At 38.0% G+C, this 15,178-nt stretch overlaps 1 protein-coding gene and 1 pseudogene across 6 annotated transcripts in view; both read right to left on the bottom strand.

Moving 5' to 3' along the window:
- LOC100353437 (AGBL carboxypeptidase 4) overlaps positions 1-15,178 on the bottom strand; it is a 1,500,799-nt gene that overhangs the window by 637,824 nt on the left and 847,797 nt on the right. The gene's annotated exons all lie outside the window — the stretch shown is intronic.
- The window catches only part of LOC149125718 (protein SET-like), a 65,318-nt pseudogene continuing 50,947 nt past the window's right edge, over positions 808-15,178 (bottom strand).

Below are 15,178 nucleotides of genomic sequence, written 5' to 3'. Positions count from 1 at the left end.
ATTTTTCTATCAAATTGGCAACTATTAAAAATATTAAAATACCTAATTGTCACTGAAATGTGGGGACTACAGGTTGATTTTTGTTTTATTGTTTGGGTTTTTCTATATTTTCTAATTTTCTGCAGTGAGTGATCACATACTTCTTTTATAACCAAATAATTGTGGAAAAATTACATATTCAAAATTATAAAGAAATACTTATAATATTTCAAGTTTCAACATTCATATTTTCTTTCATTAGGTTGTAGTGATTATTTAAGAACAAGCACATAGAGAATAATAATATCAAAAAACCTTCCTGTTATAGCAAGCCAAACAACTCTGTCCCATTGATTAACAAAAGTATAAAGAATTTTAAAAAGAATATTGATTAAGGGCTATGTTTAGGGTGTCCCTTCAAACTCATATCAGAATTTAATTGACGTTTTTACAGTATCAAGAGGCAAAAACTTTTTTTTTATTTGACAGGTAAAATTATAGACAGTGAGAGAGAGACAGAGAGAAAGGTCTTCCTTCTGGTGGTTCACTCCCCTAATGGCCGCTATGGCCGGCGCTGCGCTGATCTGAAGCCAGGAGCCAGGTGATTCCTCCTGGTCTCCCATGTGGGTGCAGGGACCCAAGCACTTGGGCCATCCTCCACTGCACTCCCGGGCCACAGCAGAGAGCTGGCCTGGAAGAGGAGCAATCGGGACTAGTAGCCGGCGCCGAAACCTGGACTAGAACCCGGGGTGCCGGCAATGCAGGCAGAGGATTAGCCAAGTGAGCCACGGCACCAGCCAAGAGGCAGAAACTTTAACACCATGTTTGTTAAAATGGGTTTTTGGTGATGAGTTTGGTTTCATAGTCCATGGCCATCTCACACACTTGCTTGCCCTTCTTCTGCCGTGGGATAATGTAGTATGGAGGCCCTTGCCAGATGTGGACACCGAGCCCTTGATTTCCTAAACTGCAGAACTGTGGACAAAAAGACTTCCGTTGTTTATAATTTACTAAGTATTCGGCATTGTCACAGCAGCAGAAAGTGGACTAAGACACCAGTTGCCAGGCTTTTCACTTGCTTCGAGTCATTTGACAGGATTACCTTGAAAACACACTCTCATTTTCTACCTTTTACAGATGAAGAATGTGCTCAAAGAGAAGAAGGAATTCCAACACAGACCTTTCTAACTTCAAGCTACACTTGTCCACTACATGTTGCTATTCACACAGTTGACAGATATTTTGCTACTGTGAAATTTATGAATCCTACTAGAGACCAAGTTGAAATTGCTAAAATAACACAACTGGAAAACAGTGCTATAAAAATTATTTCATATTTCTTGCTAGAAAATAGCACATACACACTCTTATTAAGAAAATGGTATCAAATTACAGACTTTTCAATAAGCCATTCTTTAATATCTGTAACTACTAGACTATTAAATTTGAATTTTATTGTAGGTGACAAATATAATAAATTAACTTGTGGAATTAATCATCTTATTTTTAATGTAAAATATGAATATAGAAGCTTTACCATCTCTATACCTATGGCCAGGGATAATGGTTTATGTTGAAAAATACCACTCCACAGGAATTCCTGCTGATGTTTTACACTGTAATTCAGTTTGGCCTATTTAAATACAAAGATACGCTAGTCCTTCAGATAATCAGTCCATCACTGAGATTCACAGCAGGCTAAACTACAACCTTTTCCACGCAATAAAAAAATTAATTATTTAAATTTTGTTCCCCTAATAATTTGTGGCATTAGAAGCAGAAGGAATGCTTTATGATATAAATCAATTCAATGAAATCAAATTGACAAATATTTACTGAGTAACTTACTAGTTTGCCAAGTGTTTCATAGTGCCAATACATTGTTTCCTAATGAAGTTGACATTTTATAAATCATGAAACTAAGGATCAGAGCCATTTACTGATGTTTGCCAAGGTCACATAACTAAGAAGTAGCAGAATGGGAATTTGGACCCAGGTATACCTGGATCTAAATTCCATGCTATGAACATAATATTAAACTAATGCTTATATTCCCCATATGGTGTAAGATGAATGATACCATATGATAAATGCAATGACAGAAGTTTGAAAGACAGAGGTGGGAAAGGCTGGTATGAGAATACCAGGAAAACTCCCTAGAGGGGATGTCCTTTATGTATCCTGTGTATACTTTGGTTTCAGGATAATTGCATTATAATGTATTACCATGTTCTACCGTGGAAACTACGGTTTTCATTTTGCATAAAGTGATTGATACTCAGATTAACACTCATGATCCTGACATTTGGATTGGACAATTAATTAAGAACCAGAAACAAGTTTCAGCCTTAGGCTAGTGGATTGTGTAGGGATTGGGGAAACTGTTTAGGCCACAAAGTAGGTAAATGACATAGTGAATGACTGAATGAGTGGATAATGTTAGAACTGGACATCTTTGGCATGATTGATAGTAATAGAATCACATAGAATGTCAATGCTCCAGAAATTACTTAGAACTTCTTTGCTAAGACATCATCCAACATTTTCTGGGATATTTTTATTGACCACTATAAAATCATTTATGTCATTTTTTAAAAAGATTTATTACTTTTATTTAAAAGACAGAGTTAGAGATTTCTGATTCACTCCCCCAAATGGCTGCAATGACCAGGACTGGGCCAGGCTAAAGCCAAGAGCCTGGAGCTCCATCCTGGTCTCTGATGTTGGTGCAGGGGCCCAAACACTTGGGCCGTCTTTGGTTGCTTTCCCACCATTAGCAGGGAATTGGATCAGAAGTGGAGCAGCTGGGACACAAACTGGTGCCCATATGGGATGCAAGTGTTACAGGCAGCAGATTAACACACTATGCTGGCCCTAATTTATGCCATTTTTGCACAAGCTGTAAGTAATAATCACTACAAGAAAAAGCAGAATATGCAGTAATTACTACAGGTAAGGGAGGGGAACTTGAGGTTGCCTGGAAGAAATGACATCTATGCAGAGTCCTGGACAGGAAGGAAGGATTTACATGAAGAAAGGGAACAGGAGGGGCTTCTAAGCAAAATGAAGAATATGCTTAAAGGTGAAGAGCTCTGGGACTGGAAAAAAAAATCCAGAGTGGTAAGAGTGTGGAAGACATTTGTACTAATACACCAGAGCTAGATCTAGTAGAGTCTTGATTGCCATGCTAGGCTTTTATGTCTTGTTCCAGGTGGGTGAGTAAAGTTCAAAGAGAAGAATACGACAGACAGATGTTTTAAAGAACAGGCAGGTGAAGAAGAGCCAAAGAAGGAACAGTTGGAGAGAGATTTTGCAGAATCTAATAGACTAAAGTGTGTTAAAAATCCTGAAGTGTCCAATAGTGCCACAACTTCTACACTGAAACAGCAACTTTCTGCCCCAGACTACCAAAATACTTTGAGGAGTAATCCACACTTTGATAACTCCTTTGATGTCAATTTACTTCTTTACCCACTATAGTTTATATCCTTGCACCCACCATATCACTGTAATGACTCTGAAAATATCACATAAGCTTTCCTTGTTGTCAAATGCAATGGCTATTGTCACCCTATTTCACTTTCTGTGGCCCTGTTGACCAAATTTATATCCCTAGCTCAAACCTCCTATACCATATCTGGACTCATATATCTAACTGCCACCTCAACAATTCACCTCGGAATCTAATAAACACCTCAAATTTAACATGCCCCAAACTGAACATCTGATCTTCACAATCTTACTCTGTTTAGTCTTTCCCATCTCATTTCATGGAAACTCCATCCTCCTAGTGGTCACAACAATAATTTTAAATCATCCCTAACTCTTTCCTATCTTACACTCTACATGTGATACTTAAAAATTACCACTGGGTATTCTTTTAAAATATACTCAATACTTAATCCACTGCTAAAACATGGGTTCAAGACACCAGATATAGAAATAGCACTGCCACTTGTTTCCTTAGTTGTAGATGTATAGGCCATTCTCAATAAATCAGCCAGAGTAATCTGGCCAATAGGAAAGCTTTTTGAAATGTACTCATGCGAGCTAGAGCAGAGCAAGCAATTTACATGGGGGTTCTATGCCTGTCTGCGCTGGGTAAGAGGTGGATGGGGCTCCAGTGCAGCCATGTTTATTGGTTTTTCATTTACAGAAGCAACTTTTTAAAGTATTTTTTAAAGTAGATGCAAACTTCATAAACACTTTGGCATCCAGGAGTCATTTCTATATTACAGGAGAGCAAAGTGAGGCTTAGAGAAGTGAAATGGCATCATCCTTCCACCCACGCACCCATTCCTTCTCATACTATGTATTGAGAATGTGTTATTTGCAAAGTCCAACAAATTATCTGAAGTTTCTCAGTCAGTCCTGGTACAGTGGAATTCAAACCCAAGCCTATTCACCTTAATTCCCAATGACCTTTTCTTTTCTACAGTGCTGTACAGGAAATATATAGTTAAGATCTTTTTGTATTTTGTTTGTGAATGAAAAGCATGTGGGAAATGACACATTTATAGTTTGGCAACAATTACTCTACTTTATGTATAATAATTGGTACTCAATACATGTGTTAAATTAGTAAATGAATGGATGAAAGTGAGGGGAACAGTAATACTGCTTTTCCTACCCCACAGGACTATTGTGATTATCAAATGAAATTGGGGTGGAAAACATTTTGGTAGGGCCCGTTTTAACACTCTTTTTTATTATTTGTTCTCTCAAATATTGCTTGGAAATATGCAGTGATGCTTTTGACTATGGTAGATCCATATATTTACAGAGCAACAGCATTTGATCCTTTCTGGTTTTACTTGTTGTTTCCAAAACAAGATATAATTAAGCACCTATATTTTTCACCTTCATACATTACCAGGTCACAAAACAAGGCTTCAATCTCTGTTTCTTGAATGCACTTGTGAATTCCAATTCTACAAATTCGGAATCCAATGCTCAGAATGCTAAAAGAATAGCATAAAGTCATCCAGCTATAAGGGGCCGAACTAAAACCTGCACTCAGGCCTTCTGCCTCTAATAATTTTAATGTACTACTTTTTGACTGAATATTTTCCTTCAATAGGATTTAGATAGTAATAAAACAATGTAAGTTAGGTAGAACATGATAATTTTAGGGGCACTTCCCATATATTGCCCACTCTACACCTAACACTGGAAGAACAAATTATACATAAGGATATCTACACTCAGAGTGACCCAGATGTGAAATGGCCTAGAGGTGTAGAGCTAGCGAATCCAAAAGCCAGGCTCTTCTCCAGACTCAGCATCTCTGGTTCCTTCATCTTCATTTCCTGGCCTTTCTTCTGCCAGGCTCCCTGCTCCAGGAAAGCTACACAATCCTCTTAATATGGGGTCCCCACAAGCTAGCATGGAAGAATACAGCCTTTCAACTTGTGAAAATCGCCAAAGGGAAAAAAAAAAGTTTTTTTGCCATCTAAAAAAGCTGTCAAGGATCTAAGGATGTGATTGGTGAGGAACTAAGGCAGCTGGTAAAGTGTTTCAAAAAAATCCCATTTTTTGCTGATTCTCCAGTTACAAGAGACAAAGACTTCTTGGATGTGACCGTTGGTATGCATTCAGGCCAACTGAAATAGAATCGCAGGTGCTGTCAGCCTGATATGAAATGTATCCAGATATTTTTCTTGTCTTTCCTTTTTAGGCTGAAGTTTAGTCCTCTTTTTCTAGCAGTTGCTGGAGTCATATGACTGGCACAACTCTGGCAAGGGCTATAAATGCAATGGAATTATGCCTAAACGAAAATTGCTATTTTGTATAAATATGACTAAATATTTGTACTCCTTGTCAGGGCTCCTAAGGTGGCTGTCATTTCTTTTTTTAAAAGACTTATTTATTTATTTATTTATTTGAAAGGCAGAGTTATAAAGAGGAGAGAGCTAGACACTGAAAAAGAGAATCTCTGATTCACACCACAAATGGCCACAAAAGCCAGGAGTCAGAAGCTTCATCCAGGACTCCCATGTGGGTTTAGGGGCCTAAGAAATTGGTCCATCTTCTGATGCTTTCCCAGGAGCATTAGCTGCGAGCTGGATCAGAAGTAGAGCAGCCAGAACTTGAACGGGCACCCATGTGGGATGCAGGCATCATAGACAATAGCTTAACCCTCTGGGCTACAACACTGGCCTCAGTAGGTGCCATTTCTTAGAGTTAAGAAATTGCTTAATTACTGATACATACAATCAAGGGAGAAGCACTGCTTTAATGGAGTTTATATTTAAATACCATAGGAATAGGCAGTAACATTTACCAATATTAAAAAAGAGAAGGTATTATTAATTTCACTTTATTTAGATTAGCTGATACTCAGTTTAACAAACATTGCAAGTATAATATAAATTTCATTTCTTCTTAAGTATAAATTCATCCAATCATGAGTCAAATGGAAAGAGAAAAGTAACACATTGAATTCTTCCATTTTTTATTTATAATTAATTAAAAAAATTACTAACCATGGACTCTGACACCAAAACCTAAGTGTACATCAGGTATCTGTCATTTAATATCCCTAAGCTATTATTTTAATCATAATTATTATTACTACTACTACTATATATTAAGCAATTTTCCAGATACTGGGAAACACATAATAAGTGAGTAAGATTCCATATCACCATGGTTGTTTCTATTTCCTGTTTTGTTGTTAGACTCTCAGATGCTGCTCACAGTGGCTCTTAGTCCATTTCTTCTACAGTATTTGTTGTTTCTATTTTTCTTCTTATATTTTACTGTGGACTATGAAGTTAGCCAAGATGCTAATTAGAAATACATCTAGTGCAAGAAGCAACAAACATTAAGTGAGAACTTGAGGATGCTTTGAAGGACCTAGGTGGAGATGATAGGGTGTTATCTTTGTAGCAGTTTAAGTGACAAGCCCCAGGGAGGCAATGATTAGGTAATAAAATGGAACAGTTTTGATTTGCATTTCCCTGATGGCTAGAGATCCTGAACATTTTTTCATGTGTCTGTTGGCCATTTGGATTTCATCTTTGGAAAAATGTCTGTTTAATTCTTTGGCCCATCTCTTAACCGGGTTGTTTGTTTTGTTATTGTGGAGTTTCTTGATCTCTTTGTAGATTCTGGTTATTAATCCTTTTTCGGTTGCACAGTTTGTGAACAATTTCTCCCATTCTGTTGTTTGCCTCTTCACTTTCCTGATTGTTTTTTTTTGCTGAACAGAAGCTTCTCAATTTGAGGTAATCCCACTTGTTCATTTTGGCTTTGGCTAACTGTGCCTCTGGGGTCTTTTCCAGGAGTTCTTCACCTGTGCCAATGTCTTGCAGGGTTTCCCCAATGTTCTCGATTAATCTGATGGTGTTGTGGCATAGATTTAGATATTTAATCCATGTTGAGTGGACTTTTATGTAAGGTGTAACATAGGGTCTTCCTTCATACTTCCACATGTGGAGATCCAGTTTTCCCAGCACCATTTGTTGAAGAGACTGTCCCTGCTGCAGGGATTGGTTTTAGCTCCTTTATCAAATATAAATTGACTGTAGATGTTTGGATTGATTTCTGGTGTTTCTATTTTGTTCCATTGGTCTATCCATCTATTTTTTAACAGTTTCAGGCTGTTTTGATTATAATTGTCCTGTAGTATGATTTGAAGTCTGGTATTGTGATGCTTCTGGCTTTTTGTTGCTTTAGCTATTTGAGGTCTCCTGTTTCTCCACATGTATTCCAGCATCATTTTTTTCTAGATCTGAGAAGAATGTCTTTGGTATTTGGATTGGTATTATCATTGAATCTGCTTTTGGAAGAATAAACATGTTTCACCTTATTCCAGTTAGAGTGGCCCTCATACAGAAATCAACAGACAACAACTGCTGGAGAAGATGTGGGGAAAAGGGCACCCAAACCCACTGTTGGTGGTAATGAAAACTGGTAAAGCCACTATGGAAAACAATATGGAGATACCTAAAAAATTTGAATATAGACCTACCATATGACCCAGCTATCCCACTCCTGGGAATTTACCCAAGGGAAATGAAATCAGTAAACAAAAGAGCTATCTGCACCTCCATGTTTATTGCAGTTCAATTCACAATAGTCAAGACATGGAATCAACCTAAATGCCCATCAACTGAAGAATGGATAAAGAAATTGTGGGATAAGTTCACTATGGAATACTACACAGCAGTAAAAAACGATGAAATCCAGTCATTTGCAACAATATAGAGCAAGCTGGAAAACTTCATACTTAGTGAAATAACTCAGTCCCAAAGAGACAAATACCATATGCTCTCCCTGATTTGGGATAATGAATAGACTCCAAAAATGAAAGGTATAGAAACAAAATTGACACTTTTAGAATCAATGACTTGAATAGTCCTTGACCTGACTGTTGAGGGACAATTTATTATTGTTACTTTTTATTTTGTATCTCCTTTTTTTTCTTTGTTTTCTTTCTTTCTTTTTCTTTTCTCTTCTTCATACTATATGTTGAACTCTTTATGTAACATAGAGATAATCATATGTATATTAAGTCAATTGGAAAAAGATCCCAGTAAAAAATAAGAGGGGGAATAAAAGAAGGAGGAGGTAATCTAAAAATGTAAAGTATTATAGTTCTGCATAGAGTCCTACAGACTTAATTCTAAGGATACAGCCTAAAAACTTATCATGGGACTCTAAACCCATTAAAATCAGTGGTATAAATGCTATCTTAACTGTTAAAATGATCATATTAAATGTTAAAGTCAACATATAGATAGTGTAAAAGTGATCATATAAATAACATCAAGTGCCTGGTAATAATAATAGAATTAAAAAGGAAGGAATGTCCAATATGGGAAGCAGTCCACACAACAGACTCCTAGAATGACATTCACTGTAAATAACACTCTGACCTCAGAATCAACCCTTAAGGCTTCCTGGTCTGGCAAAGGCCTGTGAGAGCATTTCAGGCATGGAAAGCCAAGACTCTGTGGCAAAAAATATCCTACACGGAGGATCTCTATGAGACCTCAGTGGAAAGAAAGGACCATCAAAGAAGGATATACTTTGGGCTGGCACCGTGGCTCACTTAGGTAATCATCCACCTGCAGCACCGGCATCTCATATGGGCACCCGGTTCTAGTCCTGGTTGATCCTCTTCCAGTCCAGCTCTCTGCTGTGGCCCAGGAGGGCAGTGGAGGATGGCCCAAGTGTTTGGGCTCCTGCACACACACGGGAGACCAGGAAGAAGCACCTGGCTCCTGGCTTTGGATTGGTGCAGCGCCAGATGTAGTGGCCATTTGAGGAGTGAAACAACAGAAGGAAGACCTTTCTCTCTCTCTCACTGTCTATAACACTACCTGTCAAATAAAAAAAAAGAAGAAGAAGGATGTACTTTCCTCTGAAGGGAGGAGAGAACATCCATTTTGCTTATGGCTGCGTCCAAATTCTGATGGAGTCTGTGGTCCCAAAAGGCTTCCATAGCCTTGACAGCCCATGGAAAGAGCCTTGGGTGATCACTGATGTCATAAATAAGAGCGTGAATTGTTAAAGGAATAACAGAAGTCACTGTACACTCACTCCCCATGTAAGACCTCCATCCTTAATGAGTTGTACTATGAGAATCAGCTGCAAATCTTGTTCTCAAACTGTACTCTGTATGTTGTGTGTGTGTGTGTGTGTGTGTTCAAACTGATGAAATCTGTGCTTAACAAGGAGTTGGTCCTCTGTATATAAAATCAAACTAAAAAATAACCATAATGAAGAAGGGGATGGGAGAGGGAGGTAGGATGGGAGTCGGGGTGGGAGGGTGGGTATAGGGGAAAGAACCACTATATTCCTAAAGTTGTATCTATGAAAAGATGCATTCATTAAATAAAAACTTTAAAAAAATGGGACAGTTTCTTGAGCTCAAATAGAATTCTCTGGAGATGGCACCCGGTGGTCAAATTCTTACCTTGCTTTAAAATGAACTGCTATTTCTTTTTAACAAAATGGTATTCATCTACTATTTGCCAGGCCTCTACCAGATGCCAAATATAAAGGAATAAATTAATGTTTATTCTCAAAAATCTTAAAAAAATAGGGCTAGCATTGTGGTGCAGCAGGTTAAGCTGCCACTTACAACACTAGCATTACATATCTGAGTAGGAGTTTGAGTTCCTGGCTACTCTGCTTCTGATCCAGTTCCCTGCTAATATGCCTGGGATGGCAGCAGAAAATGGCTTTAATGCTTGGGCTTCTGCTACGCATGTGGGAGACTTAGATAGAATTTTTGGCTCCTGATTTCAGCCTGGCCCAGATCTGGCTATTGTAGTCATTTGGGAAGTAGACAGCAGAAGGAAGATTCTCACTTTCTCTCTCTCTTCCTCCCTCCCTGTGTCTCTCTCTTTATGTTACTTTGCCTTTCAGATACATAAATATCTTTTTTTTAAAAATAAGTTCAATAGAGTAAGATATGGAAACAACTACACAGTTCATATTATGATAATATTTTGACAAAATTAGAGGTTCTTTGAAAAGAAAGAACAATACATAATTTATTTAATAAAGAATTACTGGGTGTATTGAGTGTTGACTATGCTTCAGGCAATATATTAGGTGCATATGACACAGTAGTGAATCCAACAGATATGACTCCTGCTCACATAACGCTTACATTTTAGTGGGGTGAGATAGAAGATTAAGTTTAATAATAAAAATAAAATATGTAAGTGCAGGTGTGGATAAACACTATGAATAAAATGAGCCACAGGGATTTAATAGTGAGGCTTCCGCTGGTGGAGTGAGTGGTGGTGTTATGTTTCTTTTGACTGAGTAGTCAGGGAGACCTCTGTGAAAAGCTAAGGAACAAATGACCAGAAACCCACTTGAAGTTCAGGGCAAGAGTGCTCTAGTAGAGAGATTGCTAAAAATCTTCTGTTTGCTTCTTCAGATACTACTCTTCACCTTTCTTAATAAAATAGGGCTAACGTTGTGGTGCAGCAGGTTTCTGCCTCCGAAGGCTGATTTGAATGTACTGACTTGAACCTTATAGAGCTGCTGATCTTGACAACAGGTTCAAGCTACCAAATAAAAAGGGTCTTCTTGCTCTCTACCTTCAGGTTGAGTTTAGTCAGTGGGGAGCTTCAGCAGGACATGAGAAGGAAGAGGGCAGGTTTTGTAGTATTGCATCCCATATCAGAGTACCTGGTTAGAGTCTTAGCTAATCCACACTTCTGATCTAATTCCCTGCCAACATCCTGGAGTAGCATTGGCTGATGGTCCAAGTGCTAGCGTTGCTACCATCCACACTACATGGAAGATCCAGATGGAGTTCCTGGCTCCTGGCTTCCACCTGCTTTAGCCCCGGCTGCTGCAAGTCCTCCCTCAAGTAAATACTTATTTTTTAAAATGAGGGAGTAGAAAATCCTTTGAGTATGTGCTTTCTTGGTTTCCTTTCCTGTGAAATCACTTTAAACTAGTTGTGTCCTTCAATCCTTTTTCAACTTCTATCAGGTTATCCTTTCAACATAACTATACAGTTTTAGGATGTAATAACTACTTCTGTCTTTTCTTTGCCTCTTCAAGTCTTGTGTGGTAACAGCACCCCAATATTACTACCCCCAGGTATCACATTATATGCTTTCCATACATCCTGTCAACATTTTATACATTTTCTCCTTATTAAGTTCTCCTCAAATGTGTTCCAGGAAATAAACTTTAAATATTTGAGATAACCAAGAGGCTAGCGTGGCTAGAGTTTAATCAGAAATGAGAAGGGAAAAATAGATGATATTAAAAAGATAAGCAGAGATTGAATTATAAGGACCTTAAATATCATGGTAACAAGTTTGATGTTATCTTCAGTGTATGAGAAGCTGAATAAGTCAAAGTGAGAACTTTTTGAAAGAGAAAGCCTTAATGATTGCCAGAAAAAGAAGGGAAGAGACTTCAGTGAAGAATCCTGGTCATCCAGTATAGTTATAGAGAAGAGACTGGTAGAAACAAGGCAAGGATTCAGGCTCAAGGTCCTCTCAGAATCTAACATGATGGCAATAAAAGTGTACAGCTTATAAAATTCGAGGCCTGTAGAATTCTAAAAGGAGTAAATTTTCTGCCAGCTGTAAGCTCTGGGAATTTGGTGTCTTATAAGATAAAAACATAATAAAATGCCTTCTTAGCTATTTTTTAAATCAAACTGAGGAAACACTGAAGTTGTCTAGCTCATTGTTTTTTTCTAAAACATTACTCATTTGACGTAACCTTCCCTGCCAAACAGATTTATTATTCTATTCACATTGTCCAGTCATTCTGCGTATAATTTAAGAACTAAACAAAACTGCAGCAAATTATTAAAGACTTAATGGCCAAAAATATCAATGATCCTAAACTCATCTCCTCTTTCCCAAGAGAAATGTGTCCCTTACTCCTTCAAACACATGCTGTATTCATTCCCACCTGCAAACATTTCCTGTCTTCTCTACTCACTGTCACATTCCTTCCGACAAACTCAATATATAGAAAAGAATGTAGGATTTGAGCTAATACATTTCTGGGTTCCAATTCTGGCTCTGCCACTCACTAGCTGAGTTACTTCAAATAAGTTATTATAACTCTTTGATCTTTAAAATGAATAATAGCATTTACCTTAATGGGAGTATTGAGAGGATGATTTACATGTAAGCAAAGAACTTGGAATAGCATTCATTACACAAATGCCCAGTAAAAAAATACCATTTTCTTCCCAATCTTTCCTCCTATCTGTAGTCCTTCAATAGTATTGGTACCATGAAATTTAGTATAAATGGTATCCTTGTACAGTAATCACAAAACTTTTTATTGCTGAAGCTGGTTCTGTTATCCGAAGGAATCGAGATGTCTGTTAAGAATATAAACCGTACATTGTGATTTAATGCTATAACTAGTACTCAAACAGTATTTTTCACTTTGTGTTTCTATGTGGGTGCAAACTGTTGAAATCTTTACTTAATATATGCTAACTGATCTTCGGTATATAAAGAGAATTGAAAATGAATCTTGATGTGAATGGAAGGGGGGAGGGAGAGGGAAAGGGGAGGGTTGCGGGTGGGAGGGAAGTTATGGGGGGGGAAGCCATTGTAATCCATAAGCTGTACTTTGGAAATTTATATTCATTAAATAAAAGTTAAAAAAATAAATAAATAAAAATTAAAAAAAGAATATAAACCTAACAGTATAAAGATATTATAAATAATTATAGTGACAAAGATTTCGTAATTCAAAAATTAATTTTATATCCCTTCATTTCCTTCTCAAAATACCCTGTACAGTGGACAGGTAAGATATTATTCCAATTTATAGCTAAAGAAACAGGCTTGGAGTTATTTTAAGATATTCACCCTATCTGTAGGAGATGGAAAAATGAGCAGAACCAGGTCTTCTAGTTCCTTTATAATGGTTTTTCCTGCTCCATTCCTAACAGATAGGAATATCCACTAAATGGGAAATGTCACTCCAGCCTGAGACCTCCCATTGCCCTCAGCACAAGCCATCAAAGAAGTATGTGAAGTAGGCTCACCCTGCCTTCTAATATCTAGCCTTACCATGTCCTATTCATAAGTTGAAAGAGAAGCAACAGTTGCTGTTGCCTGTAGTTCCTGAAATACATCAAACTTAGTTCTTGGCACATGCTGCTTGCCTTTGCCTGACATACCCTTCCTACTACTGAACACCCAGGCAACATCTTTTCATGAATACAAGACTCAACTCAAGGGGTTTGCCAGGACCTAGGAGGATTTGCTTAACATTCCACACAAAGTGGCTCCCTCATCTTTGATGTACCTGGGCACAACTTTGTACTAAGCAATCATGTCTTGCATTTAGTACACTTTTGTCTGTCTCTCCATCAGTTGTATTTGGGCAACCACGTCTGTCTCTGAGGCTGAACTATGATATGAGCTCCATGACGGCAGGGAATGTACTAAGCTTTTTATATCCTCAATGGTCAGACAGGACCTGGCATAGAGCAACTGCTAGTGGAATATTTGATAATATGATACATGAATTAAGTTTCTTAGGGTTTCTTTGGGTCCGACCCAGGAGCCTCACACCCGCAAGGAAAATAGTTTCTCACATATTTCTTCAGGAAGGAGTCAGTCTAAACTTTACATACACATTAAAGCATGGGGAGCAAAGTGGAAAAACAAAAACAAAAAGGTAGAAGTGAGAAATTACCGGAATTACTGTTCTTTGAGACACAACCTTGAACATGTCATTTTCCCAGCAGCAACTCTCTCATCATTTTATCTCCATATGCCATTTGCCAGTGCAGACTGAGCTGATTCTCTGGCACAAAATAGCCTTAATGCTATTGAAAGATGGTTCTTCTAGTGAAAAAGCTAGGTTATACTTGGAGAAATACATTTTACCAGGCCCATGTTCAGATTTGAAATGAGTCTCATAAGTTCTTTGAGTCTTGGTTTTCGTCCTATCTTAACCTCTGCATCAGCAAGACTGACCATGGCATGAGGTGAATAATGTGAAAATGCTCTGAATACCATTAACCTGCCATATACTAGGACCCACAGGAAAAATACTGGAAACAAGATTTGAGGCAATGTGTAGTTGGCTGATAATGGCTATCAGTGGGCACGACTAAATTCTGCAAAAGACAGAAGGAGACGATGTGAGGGGCTACATTAGAGCACTTGGGAGGCAGAGGGTTTTTGGGTACTCCAATGAGCCCATTTTTGAGTAATACTCATGAAGGGATAATATGGGATAATAGATCTTCTATGCTGTAGTACCAAACACAAAATGGGCACTTCATCATTTTTATATGACAGGAAGGAAGGAAGGAGAAACAGGAGAAAGCAAGAGAAAGAGGAAACAAGAGAAGGATGAAAGGGAGGCTATCAGGTGGATAGGCAGTTTAGGTCCAAATACTTCTGTTTAACAGCATTTGAACCTAGTTAGCATGAGTTTAATGGACATTAATCCCTTACTATCTCTCACTTATACCTCATAGTTATGCACAAAGTCCCAGCTCACTTCAGTACAATTTCACTCAGTTTACCTAATACACATACTTATATGTGCTTATTCTTTTGCCCTGTACTGCATTCTGGGGATTCTGATGTGAAAGAGACACAGCCCTTGACCTTAAAGACTAAGCTGAAGCAGCCTGGGGAACAGACAGTGAGTACTTGGTGATAAATACTATGAGAAAAGAGCTCACGAGGAAAGGGAACACTCAGAGCAGGGAATGACT

The sequence above is a fragment of the Oryctolagus cuniculus genome, chromosome 7, assembly GCF_051225735.1.
Source record: "Oryctolagus cuniculus isolate XC-2025 breed Fujian yellow rabbit chromosome 7, ASM5122573v1, whole genome shotgun sequence".
NCBI lineage: Eukaryota > Metazoa > Chordata > Mammalia > Lagomorpha > Leporidae > Oryctolagus > Oryctolagus cuniculus.
Note: the sequence above shows the minus strand (reverse complement) of the source record. Positions and strands in the feature narration are given on the sequence as shown.